The sequence below is a fragment of the Papio anubis genome, chromosome 11, assembly GCF_008728515.1.
Source record: "Papio anubis isolate 15944 chromosome 11, Panubis1.0, whole genome shotgun sequence".
NCBI classification, from domain to species: domain Eukaryota; kingdom Metazoa; phylum Chordata; class Mammalia; order Primates; family Cercopithecidae; genus Papio; species Papio anubis.
The window spans coordinates 87,661,360-87,684,787 of NC_044986.1; the positions used below are offsets into that span (position 1 = coordinate 87,661,360).

The 23,428-nt window shown below is 46.8% G+C and overlaps 1 long non-coding RNA gene across 1 annotated transcript; it reads left to right on the forward strand.

The window, feature by feature from the left end:
• Window positions 1–2,612: 2,612 nt before the first annotated feature.
• On the forward strand, window positions 2,613–11,750 carry LOC103887442. The gene is made up of 4 exons (XR_002524249.1): window positions 2,613–6,954; window positions 7,160–7,240; window positions 7,357–9,805; window positions 11,007–11,750. It is a non-coding gene; the product is annotated as an uncharacterized LOC103887442 (long non-coding RNA).
• The last annotated feature ends 11,678 nt before the right edge of the window (window positions 11,751–23,428 follow it).

The following is a 23,428-nucleotide window of genomic DNA, read 5'->3' on the forward strand; positions in this document are numbered from 1 at the left end:
CATTAAGAGGCACCACTGGACAGACCATCCTTACTATGAGCTCTTACTGCATCTGCCCAGCCTGTATTTGGAGAAACCATCTTTTCCTTCCCACAGTGGCTTATGCCATGTTGGAGACCCTCTGAAACTGGATATTTCCCTCATCACCTTCTGGCCCTCCTGATGTTTGAGCCTCATGCCCCCCAAATCCAGGCTTCCAGAACATTGGATGTGGCTTCTTGGCAGGAGATAGTGAGGGAGTGCGAAAGAGTCAGATGAGTTCCAAACACAGGCAGAGGCTGTGACAAGGCAGCTGGGGATGGGCAGGACTGTTGCCAGATCGTCTACACAAGCCCATTGGAAAATAGCAACTTGTGGGATTTAGGCTGTGAACAGGATCAAAGGGGGTCAAAGGTTCCTAATGGCGATTGGGAACAGGGAAGAGCTAAGAGGCTGGCAATTACAACGTGGGCAAAGTGCAGGTCCACTCAAAACAGTAGCCAGCAGGTAGCCGTGTCTGCTATGTGCTAAGTGTCTTACCTACACGATCTGTTTTGATCATCCTGATAACCTTATGAAGTAGGACTGATTACATGTTAATGATGAAGAAACATTGAGGTTCAAAAATGGTAAGCAATTTGCCCAAGAATTACAGAATGATTAAATCTTGGAGCCAAGATTCAAGATGAAATTCCTCAGACTGAAAAGCACTTATTCTTTTCACTTTAGCTCATTGCCTCCCAAGAAGGAAAAGACATGAAACAAAATGGATGGCTTCAGAAGCCGGCATGGCCATTACCTGTGTGACTTGGCAGGACATCGTTTTGGGACTTCAGAAGGAGGCCAGGAGGAAGAGGAAACTGGAAATAGGTGTGGCAGAAGCAGCAGGATCCAGGCCAGGGTCACTTTCGAAGGTGAAATCTATTCCGGTAGCCTGGGCAATGGTAGCAGTTTCCAGTACCTGCAGGCAATGACAATTCTCGTTCCGCCTGAGGCAATGACATTCCCATTCCACCTGATCTGTTCAGCCCCTTGCTGGATGTGTAGGACAGAGTCTCACCTCCTGAGAAGGGGTCTGGGCAGGACTGCACAGAGCATCAGTCCTTCCACCTGGACCTCTGGGCAGGGCTCCAGGCCCTGCGGGTGGACTGGATGCAATTTGGAACATGGAGACAGACATGCTGCATTCTGACTAGGGAGACCTGGCAGAGCTTAGGGGACTCCGACAGTGCAGAGACTGTGAGGGAGTCCAGGCTCACCTTGGGCTGCATGGTCCTCCTGAGCAGCAGCAGGGACTGCTCTCCAGATGGCAGGGCTAAGCCTGCAGATTCTGGGGCTGCTGAGTGCCTACAGCCTAGGGTTGTGGAGAAAGTAGCACCTGACACCGGTTCAGAGAAGACAACCTGCCACTCTCTGAGTTACGGGCTGCATTCACTCCACTTGAGGGTCTGATACCGGATGGAATTTAGGGCCATTAGGGGCAAGGACTGAGGGTCGGTAAGGCTGGAAGGTTGGTTGGAAGGTCAGTGATATGGCTGTTGATGTGCATGAAGATGAAGATGATGAACCAGGTACCTGACATCTGGCAGTTTATAGACTGCAGATCCCTAAAAGGGTGAGGCAGGAGGCAAGGCAGCTGTCCCTCGATACCTACCAGCTGCGATCAGAGTACCCAGGACACATCCCTCTAGTGGGAACCATGAGCTGATGACTCTTGGACTCCTACTGGTTTTGCTTGGCTTGCACAGGGTTAAAAGCTGAATTTAAATGTCCTGGGTGGGGCCTGTGTTTTCCAGGCCCACCAGTCTCATCTGATACCTAGACAGCTTTACTCAGATGTGCCACCTGCCTGGGCGTGGGTGTCCGGGAACTGTCACGGGAGTGCCGCCAGCCTGGTTTTGTTGTCCCATGCAGAGGCAGTGGTCCAGCTTCAGACTCTTAGCTGTAGGAGTGACAGTGCAGTGAGAGTGGGCCTTGCCCTTCCCTGCCTCCCTTCTGCAAACTGTTTCCCCAGGACAGGACCCAGAAATGCCCCCCAGCAGCCCCACCACCATCCTGCTCAATCTGGAAGGGGAGAGCAGAGAGGAAAAGAGAAGAGAGTTTGTGGAGAAACAGGGTGAGACAACGATGGGAAGCAGGCAGGGAAGACCAAGGGAAAGATACGACCTTCTCCTGGGAGTCCAGATGTGATTCTGTTATGTCCGGGAGCTCCCATACATGTATTTTTCAGGCCCTGGGATTTTAGTTACAAAGTTCTGCATGACCTGTGAGTGAGGTGGGTTGGTAGCACAGGGCTAGGAGTGATGGTTCACACACGATTCTTCAACGGCCTGGTAGAGGGGTGCCTCCAAGAGGGGGAGCTTCAGGGCCAGGGAAATACGCAGACCGGAGCAGAGCTGAATGGTTAAAACAGGGGGAGTTTGTTCTTCTTCACTGCCCAGACTGCCCCCGTCCCAGCTGCCGGCACAATCCACAGGAGGTGGGCTGTAAGTGTGAAATGCACGGCAGACACACATGAGCTGAAATACCTGGCCTGAAGAGAAGAAAGCAACCAATCCCATTAATAAGTTATGTGAAGGTTACATGCTGAACTGATAATATTTTGGATATATTAAGTTAAATAAATGATATTAAATGATTTTACTGGTTTGTTTCTTTTTCCTTTTTTTTTTTTTTTCAGTGTGGCTCCTAGAACATTTGAAAGTACATATGTGCTTTGTATCACACTCTATTGGACAATACTAATCTAGGCTCTTCTTAAAGCTCCAGGAGCAAAATATACGAACACAGAAGAAAACATACACGTGCACGTGGACAGACACACACACACACACACACACACTCTAGAGGGTTTCAGGCAGCTCCAGCAGCTGGAAGACGAGACTGCTCTAGATAAGTCTCTTGAAACTGTGATAAATTAAAAAATAACGCAGACCACCCTGGTCCTTGGGGAGCTCCTGCTAGTGCTCAGTCCCCATTGCGCTAACGCCTGACTCCTGTATTCCTGCCCTTGCCTCCAGCCCAGTTCAGGCTGCTTCCCACTTTCTGAACGCCACCACAGACTCAGGGTGTCAGATGTGCTGGGGGAAAACAAGCACTTACATTTTGGAAATAAGAAATCTTTTTCTCAGGCTTCGGGGTTAATGGTATGAGGGTTTCTGCATTCCAGCTGCTACGCTGGGTCTCTGGCAGGCCAGCTGTTCTCTGCTCTAATGGAAAACATAACTAAGTAGTCATTTCAATGTGTAAGAAGTTCAGCAGAATTGTTGCAGCTATCACCATAAATCAGAAATGACTTTCTTTAGGGACTTGATTGCCACTTGATTTAGCATTTCCTGGCACCTTGCCTATTATAGAATGAAGCCACCGTTGCTTCCTATACAGAATGTTATCTGTAAAACATCTCACCAGAAGCCCATAGACGCTGACCAGCCTACAAGTTTTGATAATCTATGACTGGCCTTGGTATTGAGAATAAATTTGACAATGGGACCCGTTGTTAAATTGGACAATATATTTCATGGAACAGCTTCCAAATGAAAATGGGGTTCATACAGCTTTTTACATATCATTTGTTCCAGAAAAAGGAAAAATGGACTCTTTACAAGTGAGAAAATTCAGCAAAATATTCAAACTGTGAAATCTGAGAAATTATCCTAAGCAAACTCCACACCGACATGGTCTGTTACTGTATGAACAGGGAAATGTGAATCGGCTGAGGGAAGGGTAGGGTGATAGCCGCATTATGGAAATGTCAAGAGTTCCCTTAGCTTAGTTCCTTACATGTAAAGGAGGAACACTGTAGTTCGGAAGGTCTAGAAGGCTCTCTCCAATGCCCCCTAGCTTTTCCTGGCATGTGCGCTGTCCGGAAGAGAGGCCCAGAGGGGAAGAGGGAGGCTGCAGGATTTGTAGGTAGAAATTCTGCCTTTCACAAAGCCGGGGAGTCACTAACCCCAGCTGACACTTGTCGTGGGCTGTGAGCCAAGAACAGGCCAAGAACAGGAGTGACCCTCGCTGGTGCTCAGCAGAGAACAAGGACACTTCCGGGAAACTCCCGATGCCTTCCAAACTGAGAAAAGAACCAAGGGCAGAGACGCTCGGCACAGGCCGTCTCAGAACGGCTCGCTTCCTGGCTGCTGGGGCTGCTGAATCATCACAGGGAACTGAGAACTCCGTCTTGTTCCCTGTCCCTTCCCTTGACTTGGAATAACTCAGACCGGGATCTCAACTACTGGTTCTGGACAAACATTGGACTCCCTCTGTAATGTTGAACACAGAGGAAAATCACCAGGAGAATGAGAAGATAGCACAGTTCAAAAAGAAGCAGCACTCTGAGGAATCAGGGATAATATTTTCCTATAAAATATAGTTTCTGCAAGAGATGGGAAAATTTTGAAAACACTTCTGATTTGGGTTTCCAATAAACTTCAAATGAGTATTTCTTCTATGAAATTCGAGTAGAGAACCATAAAGAAAAAAAAAAACCCAGGGTAGGGAAGGCTGTGAGAAGATTTAAAAAATGTTCGTTTCAGAAATGGAAACGGGGAAGGGGAGAGCAAAATGCACCTTTCAGTAGAAAAGGTTTTATAAGAGAGAAGTCAAATTTGACATCACAGACGTCAGAGGAAGAGGATAACAGAATGTTAATGAAAGAAAATATAGCAAAGGCATGGGCTGAGATATATTTATTTTATAAATATTAGGCATTTCAGAGAAAGAACCTCCAAAAGTGGAGCTATCATTAAAGAACTATTTGGTGGAAATTTCCCAAACTAAAGAAAGACTTTTCGGAAATCTAGACAAAATAATGAAGGGCTTTTTTGCCCAGACTTACCCTGATAATTTATTTTAATTTCAAGAATAATAAAAAAAATTTAGTGATGATCAAGGCAATAAAACTTGGTTCCTGTTTCTTTGTAACATGAAGACAATGACCAACAGTTGCAGAAATGTGACCAAGAAAAGGAAGGTAACCCACATGGGGGTTCCAGATCAAATGCAGGATGCCCAGGCAATATTAGGGGCATTCTTATACCAGAAGCGTTATTTCATGTTTATCTGAAATTTAAATTGAAGCGTCTGTCCTGGGTTCTCCCATTTTGGTTCCCCTAGCTGCCATGTGGACATTGAGATCCCAGCACAGAAAAACTGCATCCTCTTGTGAACTTAAGAAGTTCAGACCCCACATGAGGGTCTGGACAGACAACAAGCCACAAAAAATGCAAACAAGAAATGTCTTAGTGAGTTATTTTTAAGCCAATTGAGTGAGAAATCAAAATATCAAATCCAAAAATGGAGAATTCATGATATAAAATACTAATAAAAATAAACAAATAACCTCTTCCCCCAAAACAAACTATAGAACAAAATTAATGTAATTCTCAATAGGACATGGAAACACAACGAAAATGCCAAAAATAATTTCCAAAAGAGGACACATGGTTAAAAATGTTAAGTAATAGCTATCTAGTTCAAATTCCGTACTGCATCACTAAAAATTGGTAATTGAATGGCCAGAAGACAAGATGTATAAGTGGAGTATATTCCTCATATCACACAGAAAAGGATCAATTTATATTGTCTTTTTTTTTTTCCCCCCTGAAGTGGGGATCTTGCTCTGTTGCCCAAACTGAAGTGCAGTGGTACAATCACAGCTTACTGTAACCTTGAACTCCTGGGCTCAAGTGATCCTCCTGCCTCAGCCTCCCGAAGCACTGGGATTGCAGGTGTGAGCCACCTATGCCGGGCCTGTTTTTGATCATGAAAATTAGAGAAAGTAGATTCCAATGCATACTTACTAAATGTCACTCCTAATAGAATGAAAATAGTAGATATGAGTTCCAAATCACAAGGGAAAAGTCAGTTTTAAAAAGTAACTTCAATATAAAGGTGTATTAAAAAGGACCATAAAACAAAATAGCAGAAATAAAACTAAGCATATAAGTTATGTTAATAAAATGATTGGGATGAACTCTTATTTTGAATCACAGACTCACATTTGGTTAAGAGTAAAATTTAAATACTGCTTTAGTGTACCCAGTTAACCCAAAAATATTAAAAATAAGGCAACAGGCAATGATATAGTGAATGAATCCAAACAAAAAGAGACAGGAGTGTGAATATGAACAGGAGACAAGGTGGAACTCAAGGTCAAAACAGCTAAAAGAAAAAACTCACAATGAAAGTATGACAATTTTGCACACTTCTATGGTGATTAAAAAAAGCATCAAATGTAATTAACAAAAGTTTTAGCAATGAAAAAGAAAATGAGGGAAGCACCGTTGTTGTAGTAATGTCAACAAACGTGTGTTGCAACAAATCACGTGGACAACAACCAAGAAGTTAGTAGAGGATGCAAACCATGTCACATATTTGTATTACACAAATGGATAGGATAATGTACTTTTCCAAATATACTTAGAACATTGATCTACAAATTGATTATAAAAACATCTTAACACATTTCCCAACTACCAATTAAAATTTGCACTAGTGCCTAGTTTTTGGTTGTGTTGTAAAACACCCAGTGCTGTTGGGGGATCCTCACAATGATGGCTATTGTTATCATAAGATATTGACTGAGAGCCTGCAACCCACATGTGCCCCCTGCAGGGTGGCATAGACAGGGAGCCCAGGGGAGGCCACTGACATGCATTTAAGAGAAAAGAAAAGAAGCCAGGCTTTGGTCAGTTGTGAATATACTATCTCCTGACTCCCAAGTATTGGTTCACCATCCAGCTGGCAATTGTTGAGCCTCAGCCAATGGTGAAACCAAAATCTAGTGTCTCTGGAGTAATTTCCATTTCCAACAGAAGGAGAGTGACTTTCACTGACTCTTACTCTCCATTTGGATTTCAGGCATAAGTGCTTCATGGTGGAATGAGAACGGCTCGCCCTGGAAGGGTCATGTTTTAGAAGGAGTGATCTTCATTGTGAAGTCTAAACTGTTCTGGAAATATAAGCTTTGAAACCCAGGTAGGCAGGTTTCATTTTAAGCAACATTGCAGGACCACAGGGTAATTATTGGTTTATAAGGTGATTCTTCACTGTACAAATTAACTCAAGGGATCTTAAATATTAAACATGTTGGTGTGTTGCAAATTTGATTAGGTTTTCACATGACTTCTCTAGAATGCATTTATGTGCACCTATGAGGAAAAATTATTGACTCTCTTACCAGGGCTCCCAACGGGGTCTACAATGAGAGCACGCAGCTCTCCTTGACAGGAGTGGTGTGCTTAAAGGCAAAGTCACCTGCAAGGTTAGTAAATTGTTTTTAATAAGTAGATAATGGAGAAAAAGCATGAAAATGTTTCCTTCAGTATGTGGCATGGGCTCCCTTCTAATCTGATTCGGTGTTGACTTTGTATTTTTAAGGAACTGAACTCCTTGGCTGTCCTCATCCAGGTTTGCAGAATCTGACGAAGAATGGTGTTGAACAGCTCCTCAGCCATAAGGCCCCTGAAGTTGTCAGAGCCCCACTTGTCCTGTCCTGGGTCACCCTGCCTGTCAGAGAACGGAGTCCAGTTCACATACTCCCTGTCTGAGACTTTTATACCTAGTTCCATACATACACAATCTTATCGTGAGCTCCTTTTAATTTAAACACTTACATCAGTTATTTACAGCTGTATGATTTCATTCTACATGGTGGTGATATTTTTTTTCTCCAAATATGGACTCATTGGATGATCATAAATAAAGCAATCTGGGCGTAGGAAATGGAGTATCCTTCCCCCAGGGTCATTCCAGGGGAGGCAGGGAAGGAAGCAGAGCCTCGCTATTTCGGGAAAGCTGATGGACGCTTCGGCTCCGAGGCTGGCTGGGAGGGCCCATAGCTAGGCGGCAGCTGCCCTCAATCTTACAGCTTTAATGAAGGAGGGCTGCCGGATTTGCATTGTTTAAACACTTAACGAAATTAGCTATGAAAAGAAGGATGGGAGGAGCCCTGGGTAGTGGGGGAATTTAGGCCTTCTGTCTTTACACACTTTATACACACACACAGACACACACACACAAAATGCTTTTCCCAAGAGGCTGCCAGGAGGAACTGGCAAGAAATTATGTGCCTCTTTACAGAAAGATTAAAAGCAACAACAGTGACAAAACCGCCTGCTTTGGAAAGCTGTGCCTGGCGGGGGCTGGTCAGGACTTTGGCACTCTGGGCCCATGGGCTGGGCTGATTTAGAGCCGGCTCTGGATCAGCCGGGCGAGTGCTGGCCTAGAGTGGTGGATCTGAAACCTAAGGATGAGATCCCAGGGGCTTCAGTGCCGGGAAAGGAAACACTGGGATGGCGGTGGGAGCTTGCAGGCCCAGCCTTCTGAGTCTCTTTCAAAGTATTCCTGGTCTACTAGATTTTCAGTTCAGCCCTAGTTGATTAGAACAGAATTATGTCTAAGAATGTTAAACATTGGGGTGATCTCTAGTGGATGGCCACAGAACTCTGTCATTGAACCTATTCTCTTCAACATTTTAATCAATGGGTTGAATGACATCATGGAAGACATACTTACCTAACATTCCAGTAACAAATATGAAAGCACATATGAAATAGAAAATAAAATCATGAGTGAAAATAAATGTGAAAAAATGGTAAATTGAGCTGAGATCAACAAATTGAAACTTGCAGGAATAAATGGAAGATTCTAAAATTAGATTCCAGATATTCGTTTCATAAGCACAATGTAGGAGAACCTAACTGGGTGGATAGGACACATCAGAAAACCCTCTGTGACTCTAGTTGAGGAAAAATCATTGACGCTGTTACCAGGGCTGCCAACAGGGTATAAAATGAGGAGACCACATCTTTCCTTGACAGGAGTGGTGTGCTTAAAGGCAAGTCACCTGCAAGGTTAGTAGATTGTTTTTAATAAGTAGATAATGGAGAAAAAGCATGAAAATATTTCCCTCAATATGTGACATGGGCTCCATTCTAATCTGACTCGGCGGTGACTTTGCAATTTTAAGGAACTAAGCCCACAGCAAGCCCCACAGAGCCAGGACTTGCTCCCTTTAAAAGCCCAGCAGATCTGGATTGCCTCTGAGGGGAGAGATGCTCCAGGCCATTGCTACAGCACTGCAAGTGCCATGGCTTTCTGAAGTAACAGGTGGACACTGTTTAGTCCTCTTTAAGAAACAAGATTGACTTTTCCCCCTAAATGACATCATGAAGCATCTTTAATGAACAGAATTTATTTCTCACAGTTCTAGGGGCTGAGAAGTCCCAGACCAAGGCACTAGCAGTTTGGTGTCTGGTAAGGGCCTGCTTCCGGATTCATAGAGGCACCTTCTCACTGTGGTCTCATACGGCAGGAAAAGCATGAGAGAGTTCTCTGGGATCTCTCAGGGCACTCATCCCATCATGGGGTGCCACTGTCATGATCTCATCTAAACCTAATTACTTCCCAAAGATCCCATCTGCAAATACCATCACATTGGGGGTTAGGCTTCAACATATGGATTCTGGGGGGACAAACAATCCATGGCACTCTCCTGTAGCCCCTAAGTCAGCACTCTCTCCCCTGGGTGTTTCTCCCCAAAGGTCCACATCACCATGAGCCTGCCCTGTGTTTCCTGAGGATCTGCCACCTCCTTGGGTCATCACTGCCCCTCCCTGTCATTCTCCTCTGTTGGCTGTTTCAGAACTCAAAGGCCCATTATTACCATGGGGCTATTGTTACATCTTCCTGGCTGGTCTCTTCTCTCTCCCAACTCCTCCTGCTTCTCCCTCTGCTGGAATAATGACTTTGGTTGGGATGAATTTAATCATGCCAGCCCCACTTAGCATCTTTGGCTGACTCGCAGCTGCCCAAGGTTGCCCCCCAGGTGCTGACCCTGGCCTTTGCCCACGTTTCCTGCCCTGACCCCATCTCTCTCTCTCTGGGCTCACCCTCCCAGCCCTCATTGCTTCCCCAGTACTGGTTCCTGCAAGCTGCTTTCTTGATGCTCCAGTTCTTCCTTTTTCTTCTTCTCTGCCTGGTGAACCTCTCGCATCTTTCAAGGTCAGGATGAGAGGTTCTGCCTCAAAATGTTGCAGTAATTTTGCCTCCTTGAAAACTAATTGCTTTTTCTTGGGGTTATAAAGGTTTCTTGGCCATTTCTCTATAGAAACAAATCCTGGATTTGAGTTCCAATTCTGTCCCATATTTACTGGCGACTCTGGGCAAGTCCTGACAGGCCCTGGGCCACCTGGCCTGTCAGAATCCCAGTGTCTTTGTGTAGAAAGTCAGAATAGCATGGTTATCTCTGTGCTGTGGACAGAATTATGTTCTCCCAATTCATATGTGAAGTTCTCACCCCTGTTGTGATAGTATTTGGAGATGGGGCCTTTGGGGAGGTGATTAGATTTAGGTGAAGGACTTGAGGGTGGGTCCTCATGATGGGGTCAGTGTCCTCATATGAAGAGATACCAGAGAGCTTGCTCACTGCCATGTGAAGACATAGCACATAGGCAGCTGTCTACAAGCTGAGGAGAGAAGTCTTACCAGGAACCAATCCTGCTGGAACCTTGATTTTAGATTTTCAGTCTCCAGAATCACGAGAAAACAAATCACCCTTGTTGAAGTCACCTGGTCTGTGGTATTTTGTTATGGCAGCCTGAGCTGCTAAGATACTTGGCAATTGTCATGAGGTTTAAATATGATTCCATCAGCTGTCCTCTGTGGGGTGACCCTGGCAATCCGTAGCCCACACACCAATGGAACTGGCACATACTGGGGGTCTCAAGTTGTTACTGTTGTTATTCTCATTATTATTTTAGGTAATTGCATGAATCTACTTTCTCTCCTGTCTTTCCAGCTCTTTGAAGATGGGACCTAGACTTATCCATTTTTCTAACCCAGAGCTAGTCTAGAGTTTGGCACGTAATAATCACATAATGAATATATGCTACATGAATAAATAAGCTTATATTTTAATATAATATGCTGTTCATTACAGAAAGGACATCAACGTAATGAAGTAGCTTAGAAGTAATAAAAATAATGAGCAATAATTAATTATGTACTTTGGGCCACTTTTCATGCAGTACTGAATTCTCACAGGAAGTCTCAGACGAAGACACTGCCAACTGCACTTTCAGAGAGAAACGCTGATGCTCAGAGCTAAACCAACTCGCCTCAGAGCCCACATCCTGGACTTGAGCTTCAGGGTGTCACACACCAAAGACTGTCCTCTTCACCCCAGCTTCCTGGGCATTGGAGCGGATCCAACGTGTCAGATGTGCAGTGAGAACAGCCCCCATTCCAAGCCACTTCCTGACCTGATGGCAGCACCCTGCTAGTCCTCACATGGAGCCCTGGAGAAGTGGGGTTCCTTAATCCAGATTCGAATCAATAGCCTCACACCTGGTATGCACATCCAGGCCAAGTGTGGCTGAATGGGGAGGGTCTGTTCTGGAGACGACCACCCTCATGGGCTCCTCTGCTTCCTGTCCCTTCGGGCACTGATTTATGGCACACAGCAGGGAATGGCCTGAGCTTGAGCCTTGACAGTCGTCATCATCACCATCCTCGTTTGAGGGCCGTGAAGAACATTCGGAAAGTAGAGATGAAGGTCATCTTTCTGAGTGAAGCTCCTTGCATGATTCAGGGGTCTTACTCTTGAAGGCACCAATCGTTTTGACTTTAATGCACTCTGACTTATCTGTGGTGATCTCTTCTGGCAATACATGGAAAAATGAAAAATAGGCTAACTGGGAAGATTTCTTAAATACCAGTTTGTATGGCTGTGTTAACCTGAATGATTAAATACAGAATTGTTTTTTAAGTTACACGTTGTGGGTTTGTGTTTTCCTCATTAATATCAATTGGTTCATTTATTTCTGCTTGCTCAGAAGCCACAGAGTTCAACAGAACTGCCTGTGTGTTTGCTGCATCTACTAAACCACCATGATCTTACTGAGTATATTTCTTAATATCCTTTTCATATATGTCATTTTTGTTAAGTTCTATAAACCAGAACTGAAAAAAAGATTAAAACTTCATCTATTTACAAAACATTTTCTTGATGTTTTGGTAACAAACAATTTTGCACTTAGAGCTCCCACTTCAGATGTTATTCTTTCTTTTTTTTTTTTTTTTTAGACAAAGTCTTGCTCTGTCACCAGGCTGGAGTGCAGTGGCGTGATCTCGGCTCACTACAGCCTCTGCCTTCTGGGTTCAAGCCATTCTCCTGTCTCAACCTAGTGAGTAGCTGGGATGATCTTTCTATTTTACACAAAACTTTTAATCCCTCTTCAGGGGAACACATAGCCCTAGGTATATTTGGTAAGGTGGTAGGCGTGCAACTACTCAGTGCTGCTGGTGCAGTGTGCAAACTGGCACAGGCAATGCAAAACAAATAAACATATCCCAGCAAAATTTAATTTACAAAACAGGCAGTAAGCACATGAGGCCTTCAAGCCAGAGTTTGCCAACCCCTGTTGCACAGAGTCAAACATCTCAGTTCAAGCCCTGTCTCCATCATTAACCAGTTTTGTGGTTGGGTGTCAATGGGAGCCTCAGTTTCCGCATCTGTAAAATGGGCATTATAGCCCCTAGTCACCTTGGAAGGAGCTCACTTCCACATTGGCAGCTCTTGCATTCTGGAGGTGATACATTCAAACTGTAGCCATTTCTGCAGCTGGGGTTGATCTGGGGAGGAGGTTGGAGAACTGAGCCTGAGTCCCACAGGTATGTACACCAGGGAAGGGCCTAGAATGTGGAACAGGATATTACCCAGGGAGCTGTCTGCCTCTCATATCCCAGAGAGATGGCAGACTCCCCTCACAGAAGCAGTGAGTTAAAAGGCAAATAGAGATCATGTAGATTTGGAAAACACTGGCGAGCGGTCTCATCTCCCCTCCCTCATCACGTTCGCGTCTTCCTCAAACAAGGGATGGACCTTCCAGTAGATTAATTGGTGATCTTGACTCTGAATCTTTTACGGTCTGTGGTTCTGAAGCCAGGTCCACACCTGGCTGCCTCAGCAATGGCCTGGAGTTCTGGATGTTGTCAGGACAAAGGGCTTGAGTGTGTCCCCTCTGCCATAGGAGCCCAGCTTAGAGACACCAGGCTTCAAGGGACTTTACCTAGGAGGCAAAGGGCAAGGGCAGGGGTGCCCTGGCCAGGGTGTCTGTGTCAGTGGCTGCCAAAGCCCTGAGGTGGTCCAGGGGCCAGGGAGAGGGTCCCCGTAGTCGGGATCCTCACCCTTCCTCCCTTCCTTCCCAAACACAGAGGAGTGAAGACCTAGAAAGCAGGAGAGGGGAAGGAGCAGAAGAGCCTGTGGGGCACTTGCAGGACAGGCCTCAGCCAGGGACTTCCACAGTGGTGGCTGTGGGAGCTGAGGGGTATTTCATGTAGGGAGGGGGCTGTGTTTGTGGGAGAAGGGATCAGAGAACTTCCTCATGACCTGAGAGGGACTGACAGGCACGGAGACTTCCTCCAGGGGCCATCAGGAAGTGGCAGGTGGGGAGAATGACTGGGAGGGGACCCTGGCCCTTTGTGAGGTCACTGATCTGAGTGGACCCTCCCCACCCAGCTGGCCATGGTTAGGAGGCCGCAAAGACCCGAGGCAGGGGCTCAGAGTGCAGACAGAGGCTGGGGCAGGGTGGGGGCTATGACAGCATGGGAGGGGGCTATGGGCTGAACTGGGTCCCCTGTACCCCATAATTCCTACGTTGAAGTCCTAGCCCTCAGCATCTCAGAATGTGACTTTATTTGGAGATAGGGCCTTAGATTAGGTAATTAAGTTAAAATGAGGCCATTAGGGTGGATCCTAATGCAATATACGGTGTCCACATAAGAAGAGGAGATGAGGACACAGATGCACACTGGGGTGAGGCCATGTGAAAATGCAGGGAGAACGCAGACATCTGTAAGCCCAGGAAAGAGGCTCAGGAAAAACCAGCCCTGCCACACCTCCATCTCAGACTTCTGGCCTCCAGCCTGAGGAAACCGCTGTTTCTGCAGTTTAAGCATCCCAGTCTGTGACACTCGTCATGGCAGCCTGAGCACATGAATTCAGGAGGGCCAGAAAATCACTTCCCTCACACCCTTCCCCAGCCCCACTGAATTGCTGCTTCCTTCTCCCCTGTCCCCACGGCTTCCAGGATGGAGACTCAGTTGACAGTACCTGTACCTCTTTGTTGAACCCTCCTTCCCCATCTCATTTCACCAATTCCTACAAATTTCGGCTGATCCTGCATCTTAAATTTCACTGGGAATAGAATGACCTCATAATTTACTACCAAACAGGGACATTTTAGAAGTGAAAGTAATTATGAATTATATAAGACAACAAGCAGACAGCAGGCCCGACCTGGCAATGGAGGGGCAAAGGTGGCCCTTAAGTACACCCCCTTTCTTACCTCCATGGCTTATTTCAGGTCCTCATCCTTCACCCCCTGAATGACTGACAGGCCTTTCACTTCTCTCCCTGCCTTTGCACTCAGCAACATCCTTCAGTAGATACTTGCTAAAACACAAATCAAATCATGTTACTGCGTAGCCAATAAAATAACCACCACAAAATCAAGAAGTGGAAGACACACAAAAACTTAATTTCAGAGATTCTTTGTTGCCTTTAGGCATGAGAAGAGCCAAGTCCCTTATCAACGCACCCCATTCCTCTCCAGCCCCTCCCTTCCAACCCTAACCTCCCGTCCTAAGGGACTGAGCTCAATTTCTCCATGATTCAAGGCTGCGTCTTGTTTCTCTGAACATCAGTGCTATTTGCCTAGGACACTGTTTCATTCCTTACCTGCCACCTTATACTCAAGATTCAGGTCAGTCATCCACTGGGGAATATGTGTGAAAGATTACTAGCCAGAAGGTTATTTGCTGGTGCAAGCAGACAGCAGAGGCCAGTTAGTGGAATGAGGACTGTGACCGTGAAGGTAAGTCAGGTCCAAGTGCTATGTGAGCAAGGAGGAGAGGCCTCACCCAAACTGGAGGGTCAGAAGACCTTCTAGAAGGCTGGTTTGGGAGATCTGTTCCCTTGAAGGAGAAAGGAAGAATCAGGTTCACCAGTGGAGATGGGGAAAATATTCCAACCAATGGGGCAGGATGTCCCCAGAGAGGGGAGTGGGCTGGACCTTTACAAGAACCTAAAAGAGGTTCAATGTGGATATATCACAACATTTCCAGTCCCCAAGGAGTACCCTGCATCTCCCTCCCAGGTGCTAATCCCCCATGGGGAACCACTGACTTCTGACGGCATCCATCTGGCTTATACACTTTTGGACTTGCATAAATGAAACTGCATAACCTCGTCTTTTTACTTGTCCCCTGTCTCCATTAGACACTGAACTTCTTGAGGGCAGAGATTGCGTCTTTTGTCTCCTTGTCCTCAGTAGAAGTTCAATAAATGGTGTTGGTGAATGAATGAATGAATGTGTGGCCACGGCTTTACAGGGGCCTGGAAGCCTGAGGATGAGCCAGGATCCTGGCCCATGGGCTGCTCTGTTCCCACACACATTGAGGTGATCAGGTGTGGAGTGCATTGACCATGGGTCTTTGAAGGGACCCTTGACTCAGGGGAAACCTCGAGACTGTGTCCAGGGGACTTTTACCTTAGTTTGAGTGCACCCTAAGTTAGCAATGTGATGTTCATGATGGGCTTAGCCTTCTCATGTGTGAAATGGAATGTTAATTTGTCTGTGTCAGATCAGGGAGGGTATACTGTAGCTCTCCAGAAAAGACAAATTTTAAACAGCAAGCAGATCCTGCAAAGTGATTCTTGACCAGGTCCTGTGTGTCATGGCCTACGGTGAGGCATTCTTCTGCTCTCAGAGAGCAGAGCAGGTAAAACACAGCCAATGGCTATTGTCATTGGTATAAATAAATGAAGAAGTCTTTTTTCACCCAGAGGAGGATTTTTGTGTGTATTCTTTTGGTTTTGTCCTTAGGGAGAAATACTGTAGCCAACACGGATCCCTCCCACTGCTCCCGCTGAAGCTCCTTCAGCCTCTACCTGTGTTGCTTTCATGGTCCTTGGAACTTCCAGTTTGCTTTTCAGGTGTGCTCGCCTTAAGAATTAAACTGCGAGTGACCTGAGGCTGGTCCATGTCAGATTCTTCACTTCCAAATGTCAATCTGTCCCTCCTCTCTCCCATTGGGCTTTCTCTCTGTTGAGTGCTCAGGGAATACTTGAAAAAAAAGTTTCCATGGGGAGAAGAATTGGGATCAGAGGAGCCCAGCACAGAGAATGGGGCCTGAGCCCTGGTGGGCAGAGGGCTGTGGATTCATAACAGGATGTAGGGACATCACACTTTAGCTCTCTTGGTAATTGTCCCTCAGGCTGGATCTGCTGATGGGCAGCTTTTGGGAATGCATGTCTGCTGTCACTGAGATGGTGGTCTCTGCATACTAAGGCAGGCTGTCAGGGAAGATGAGCTTTGACAAAGGTGGTCTCAGCCAGCTGGGGCTGCTGTAACCAGTGACCACAGACTGGGCGGCTTAAACAACAGACACTTCTCTGGAGGCTGGAAGTCCAGGATCAAGGCACTGGCAGATCTGGTGTCTGGTGGGGGCTCTCTTTCTGGTTTGCAGATGGCTGTCTTCTAGCTATGACCTCACATGGTAGAGAGAGAAAGAGAGAGAGAGAGAAAGAGAGGAATCCACTCTCATGATCTCCTTACCTCCCAAAGGACCCACTGCCCAGCACCATCACACTGGGGGTTAGGATTTTGACATAAGATTTTGGTGTGTTTTGCGGGGGCACAAGTGTTCGGTGCATGATGAGGCTTTCAGCACCCAGGCTGGCCTCGCATTGATACAGCAGGTCCTTCTGCTGCTCCGAGGATTCAGCACTGGCAAGCATGGTTTTCACAGATGAAAAACAGAATATGGACCTATGCTTTCCACCCCTGCAGCTGAGGCACAGCGTGGGCTTGCTGGTTTTCCTCTTTATCTTCTTCCTCATCTTAGATGGCCTTTCGCCTCAGGGAGGGCTTCTGGTCATACCAAGTCCCTGAGAAACTGTACTTACACCTAAACCAGAAACTCGAAGGGGGCTTGGGTACTGGATACTGACTCCAATTGTTCCAGATGCTTTCTTTGTAATTTGTATAATGATACTGGATTCTGGCCAAACTGAACCAACTTTAATAGTCAATGACCAGAATGAATCTCTCATGGGAATGCTGTCTTGGCGTAGGCCAGAGCACTAGGGAGTACTTCCCATTCCAAGTCAAACTCTTGCTGCCAACTCTTTTGCTGCCTTTCTGAAAGGAGCAGAAACCTGACCTTCTCAAATAGATATTGATGGACCTGACCATCAGAAATTTCAGTGATGAGTCCATGAAAAACATATGTCTCCATATATTTGCTGTTGTTTGTGCCACTCTTAGGGTAGTCAAAGGCAACCAAAAAACAAAAGGCGTGCACCTGACCTCTGATGCACAGAACAGACAGACAGCATGGGTGGCCCTGCACTCCCTCCTCTTCTTACCCCCACCGGAATGTGTGTGTGTAGTGGGGAGGGGGTGGCATCAGCTGCTGCAGAGCGGGCATGGGACCTGCTAGGAGGCATGAACTCTTCCCTCCACCAGGGCACAAGACCACAGGGGTATTTTGGACCAGATGAAGCCTGAAAATAATCTAATTTTGTAAGAAACGAGGTATCCACTATGTTCTGCCTGTCTGCAGTGTTACAATGCAACTCCTTAAGACCTAAACTGGAGAAAGACCAAAAGAGCCCATTGTGGACAGGAAGTCACTCATGGTCAAGTGTCAGAAATGAGAAGTTGGAGTAGACCATGGCCAGGACTGAAGAGGGCAGGTAGGAGGCATGGACCCTTACGACACCTTCCCTGTCCCTGCCCTGTGGAGGTGTGCTGTGGTGCTCTCCAGAGGAACGGCTCTCCTGCATTGAAGACGGGGCCAGACCTCTTGCTCCATGTTTCTGATCCGTGTTCTGGCCCCCTGCAAGCTCCTGAATGTCCACCTAGCACTCCACCACCAGTGAGTGTGTGTGTGCCCATCAGACAGATGCCGCTCCGTCTGCAGGACACTCCCCATGTCTCAGCCCACTGCATGTCCTGTGGGACTCACTCCAGGGACATCTCCTGGGTCTTCCACCTGCCCAGCCCCTACCCCTGAGTCTTCCCTTGGCTCCACTGCACCCCTCCATCAGACCACCCTCCTCCTGAGCTGGGTTTCTCTCCCACTGGGCTGGGAGCAGCTCAGGTGAGGCTGTGTCCTCCCAGGCTGTCCCCCCAGCAGCAGAGCCAGACAGTCCCCATTCCCAGATGTAGGTGGGGAGGTGGGACAAAAACGGGATTGTTTTCTTAGAGCTTCTTTTTTAACTTGATCCTTATTTCCTTCTCCAACTCAAGTGTAGTTGTCAGGGGAGCTACTGCAGTGTGTAAAATAGAGAGGATCACTGCAAATGTGGAAACACTCAGTCTGATCCCTTTGCTGGGCACCCCTTGCCCTTTGGTAACTCCATCCTTTTCCTTCTGTCTTTTTTTGTCTTCTGCCAAGCCGTTGTGGAGCCTCATGATGCCACAGACCCTGATTTCCAGGATATGGCTGCTCTGGAAAATCGCTTTACCTTTCCTACTTAAAGTGCCCAACCCTCAGTTTCCTCATCTGTAACATGGTGAAGATGGTAGTTATCTAACAGAGTTCTTGTGAGAATTAAGTGAGGTAGCAGCAGTAATGAGTCCGCTCTGAGCCAGCTTAAGGGAACACATGCACTGTGCTGCGTGCTCTCCTCAAGGATGCATGAACTCCACCTAGAATCTCTCCCCTTTCTGAAGCTGATAGCATCCATTTCTAGCATCAATTTTGGGAGAGGGAAAGACTTTCCCTCTGTCCTCTGAGTTTTGGTAACTGGGTCTATGAAATAAATGAACAGCATGGAGATTAACAGAAGACAGCTACACTTGTTGTGTGCATAGAGGTATCACAGGGGTAAAAACGTGGATACCCAAAAGAGTGGTGAGATTTGAGAGCTTACGAACCATCTTCACAGCGGAAAGGGAAGAAGAGCTACAGGCCACTTAGGGGAGATAATGATTTTTAGGAAAGAAGAGGAATGCTTTGAAGAGCAGATGGTTGATATGAGGCGAAGCTTGTCTGGGTGTGATGCTGGCTTCTGGTCTCTGCTCTTGTGTTAAGGGTCAGTCTTCCCTGGGAAACTCTTGAGGAGGGGACTCGTGACTTGAGTTGCTTTTGCAAGATCTTTCTTTAGGCAGATAAGAAGAGTTCAGACAAAGCTTCTTTCTGTATTTGCTGTTTTTCACGTGTTTTTAACTCAAAATAATCAGTATATCAAAGTGGCATATTTTGGGGTGGCACATTCCTAACTCCTTCACATGCTTTTATCTCAGCTCTGCCCATGGTTATATCATCCACAAAATCATGTGGCCTCTCTAAATCTTGACATTCTTGCCCATGGAGTGGGAATAATAACATTACCCACCTCACATGGTTATTGCAATGGCTTCCACAGTGTCTGGTCCGGATGACAGTTCCACAGATATGCCAGGGGTGGGAATGTGTGGTGCCGACGCTCCCACAGGCCTGTCCCGGAGTCCCAGTCTGGGAGGCGCTTGGACCTGAAGCAGAATGAATGGCATCTTTGCCCAGAGTTTGCTGAACCATGCTCCAGACGGTCCCTCATATGCTATTTTTGGACATGGCTTGTCATTACATTGGCCACACTTTCCTTCAACAAGAGGATGCCAGGCTCTGAAGCGAAACTGAGCCCATGATTCCTGGGCCCCTGCCCTCCTCTGAGCTTATTGGTAGAGTTAAGGCTCAGTTCCTTCAGAGATCTTTGTGCGCTGATAACACTGGACTCACGAGACTCTGAGAATAGAGGAATGAGGTCTTGCATTTCTTTGGCGTCTTTCCTCAGAGGCTAGAGCACTGTGGACGTTCACCATCCCCCTCATGGCTCCATTGTGAGCTCCAGGGATTGGGTGAGGGAGCTTACTCTTTCCTGCCTTCCGGTCCCATTGCCAGCAGGTGATTTGGAATCTATTAGTGGGACAGCAAAGAGAAAAATGATTGTAAAAGAAAACCGTGTCAGATGGCTCCAGATATCCCTAAACATACAGTTTAAAATATAAGAAGAGTAAATGAGACTACAGCCTGTGTAGTGGAAAGCCAGGATGGACAGACCCTCCAGAATTGTTCTGCAGTGCCCCGGGGGCTCTTGGGCTCCATAGTCCTTGGTTCTGCCCCACGGGGACATGTCATGGCATCCCGCTGAGGTTCGTAGGCATAGAGGCAGCATCAGTGTCACTGGAGCCACAATCCCGGAGTGCACGTCACAGACCCAGGGCTGGCTTCATGAATCTGCACTCAGAAAAAGCCTGGGCTTGGCATAGCACTGTGCTGTCACAGTTTTGTAATAATTTTTGAACAATGGACCCTACACTTTCATTTTGTGCTGGGTCCTACAAAGTATGTAGCCAGTCCTGCTCATTTTCAGCCCAGGCCTATCAGAGTCTCCAGAGGAGGCCTCTGGTGTGCATCCATGGAAAGGAGCCAGGCAGATGACCCAGCTGCTGACCAGTCTTGGTAAGGAACCCCCGGCACAGACTCAGGGTGGAGACTTCCTTCAGCCACCAAGTCTTCCTGAGGGACCCCTGCCCATGGAGGCTTTTCTGCAGGCACTTGCTCCTCTGTGAGAACTCAGGAGAAACAAGACCAGCATTCCTCTGAGTGATATCTCCCACTGACTTAGAAAGCAGATGCTAAGACACCCCCGTCTCTTCTGAGAGTCTACATTACAGCCTTGAGTCAGCAGGCCACTCTGACTTGGTTGGCTTTTGTTTCCAAACATTCTGCCGTTCTTTATAATTTCCTGATGATTTTGAAAAATGCAACCTTCTAGTGATTCTGACCGTGTGCAAAGCATGGCGCCTTTGATAGAGATGTTTGGACATGGGAAGAGCCCATGGTCTCTTCCTTTAGAGAATGTGGAGCCTGGTGGGGAGAGTGTGGAGCCGTGAGGGGATGGTGAGTGTCCACCGGGCTCTAGCCTCTGAGGGAAGATGCAGAAGAAATGCAAGACCTCATTCCTCTATGCTCATAGTCTCGTGAGTCTAGCGTTATCAATGCACAGAGACCTCTGAAGTGAGCTCAGAGGAGGACAGGGGCCGAGGAATCATTGGCACAGTTTTGCTTCACAGTCGAGCATCCTCATGTTCTCTGACATGACTGTGTGTCTGATAAGGTCAAGGCAGGTGGTGCGTCTGGGAGGGGTAAGCACAGGGGAACCTAGGGGAAGATGGGTGGTGCCTCAGCTGGTTGGGTGCTTGGCAGGGGAGGGTTAAAGTGAGTATCAGAGGTGGGTAGAATTTAGACTCAGGAGCATGGGCCATAGCTGAGAAAGTGAGATTTACTGAGGCCTGGAGGAGGTGCTTCTGAGGAAGTCCCATGTATAGGGTTTGCGGGAAAGTTACAGGGATGGGGCTTAGAGAGGTCCAGAGACTGCATCCTGGGGAGGGGCTGGCTCTAGACTAAGATGGGGTCTGAGGGAAAGCTACTGAAAGGCAGAGAAGTGGCACGATTGGATGCATGCCATGGCTGCAGAGTGGAGAGTGGACTCCATGTTGGGAGGGAGTGAGGGGTTGTGGGGAGGCTGGGGGAAGTAAACACCGGAGTTTCAGAAGGTCAGTGTTTGCAATTTATCTATGAGGTGGTTTGGTCCTGGGCAGTGGCAGGAGAGTGACAGCTGACAGAGAGTTCCACATGTTTGGAACCAGGCTTTAGAGGCTGAGGTTAGGGAAGGGTAAGAGAGCAGGGGAGGAAGAGTGGCGGCCAGCTCCCTGCTTGGGGCTGTGTGGAGGACCTGGCCATCTAAGGTCAGCATCCTTCCAGGAGAGCAGGCTTGCAGGTAGGGGAAAAAGCATGAGTCCTACGTTAAAGAGGCTGAGTCTGCGGTCCCTGTGAGACACCCCCGAATGTCCCACAGGCAGTGCGGTAGCTCAGAGAGAGAGGGTCTGCAGTGTGGAAGCAGTCAGCCTGCAGGTGTGCATTGCATCTGTGCTGCTGGTGCATCTGCCCAGGGAGAGCAGAGAGGTGGGAAAGGGAGGCCAGGCCAGCTCCCAAAGGAGCACCACTCTGCAGATGGGCCACAAAGGAAAGTCCGGGAGTTTCCCAGCACCGCCTAAGCTTCCACAAAAGCTTCCAGTTCTCTCTTTTTAGGAATGTTTGTGGATGTCTTTTTGTGCTCTTGTCTCCTCTTGCCAGGGCCTACCTGTCTCAAATGTCTAAACTGATCCCAGTGCCTTCTGGAAAGGGTGACACTGGACTCAATGGTCCTGGACACAGTCTTCTTAGCACATGAATTTTCCCAAATGTGAAGTAATTTGAGCAAAGACAAGTAGTCAGGATTGTTGCACTCATGGTTGGAAGTATGCCTCACACATAGTAGTCACCCAATAAATATTTGTTGAGTGAGTAAACATATGCTTAGCAAGTTTAGACATTTCCAGGCAAAACGGACACATCCTTGAATATGATCTGGGCAATCAGTTCCTTCCTCAGGGGATGAGGATAGCTGTTGCGGCCCCAGTCATCAGAGTTTCCTGTTGGGACATAAGTGTTTCTCAGAGGGACTTAGTTTTCCCCTGGGTAATCACTAGGGCCCTAGGGATGGACATGGCTGCCTTAAATGGCAGCACAGGAAGGAGAACAAGCAACACTCACCCTCCTGTGTGGCCAACAGGGTGCCTGTAAAGCACCCCAGCTCCAGTATAGAGAGTGAAGCCAGGGCACTGACCTGACCCAGACAGATGTATCTGAAGCAAGGGCATTTAAATTTTTTTCTAATCCTTTTTATTGTGGTAAAATACACATAAAATTTGCAGTTTGGTTGCACCAAGTATATTTGCATTTTTCTGTAGCCATCACCACCACCCATCTCCAGAACGCTTTTCATATGCAAAAATGAAACTGTACACATCAAACAACTCTCCACTTCTCCCTTTCCCCCCAAGTTCCTGGTCCACACCGTCTTACTTACGTCTCTTTGATCTTGACTACTATTGGTACCTCATATAAGAGGAATCACGTACTATCTATCTTTTTGTGATGATGAGCTTATTTTACTGAGCATGAAGTCCTTAAGTTTCATCCATGTTGTATCTTCTGTCAGAATTTCCTTCCTTTTTAAGGCTGAGTAATATTCCATTGTGTGTACAGACAGCAATTTCCTTATCCATTCATCCATTGATGGACATCTGGGTGGCTTCCTCATTTTAGCAATTGTGAATAATGCTTCTATGAACATGGTGTGCAAATATCTCTTGGATACCCTGCTTTCAATTCTTTTGAATATACACTCAGAAGTGGAATTGCTAGATCATAAGATAATTCCATTTTTAATTTTTTTTAGAAACTGACATATCATTTTCCACAGTAGCTGCATCATTTTACATTCCCATCAACAGTGCCCAAGGGTTCCAATTTCTCCATACCTTTGCTAAGGGTTACTTTTCATTAAAAA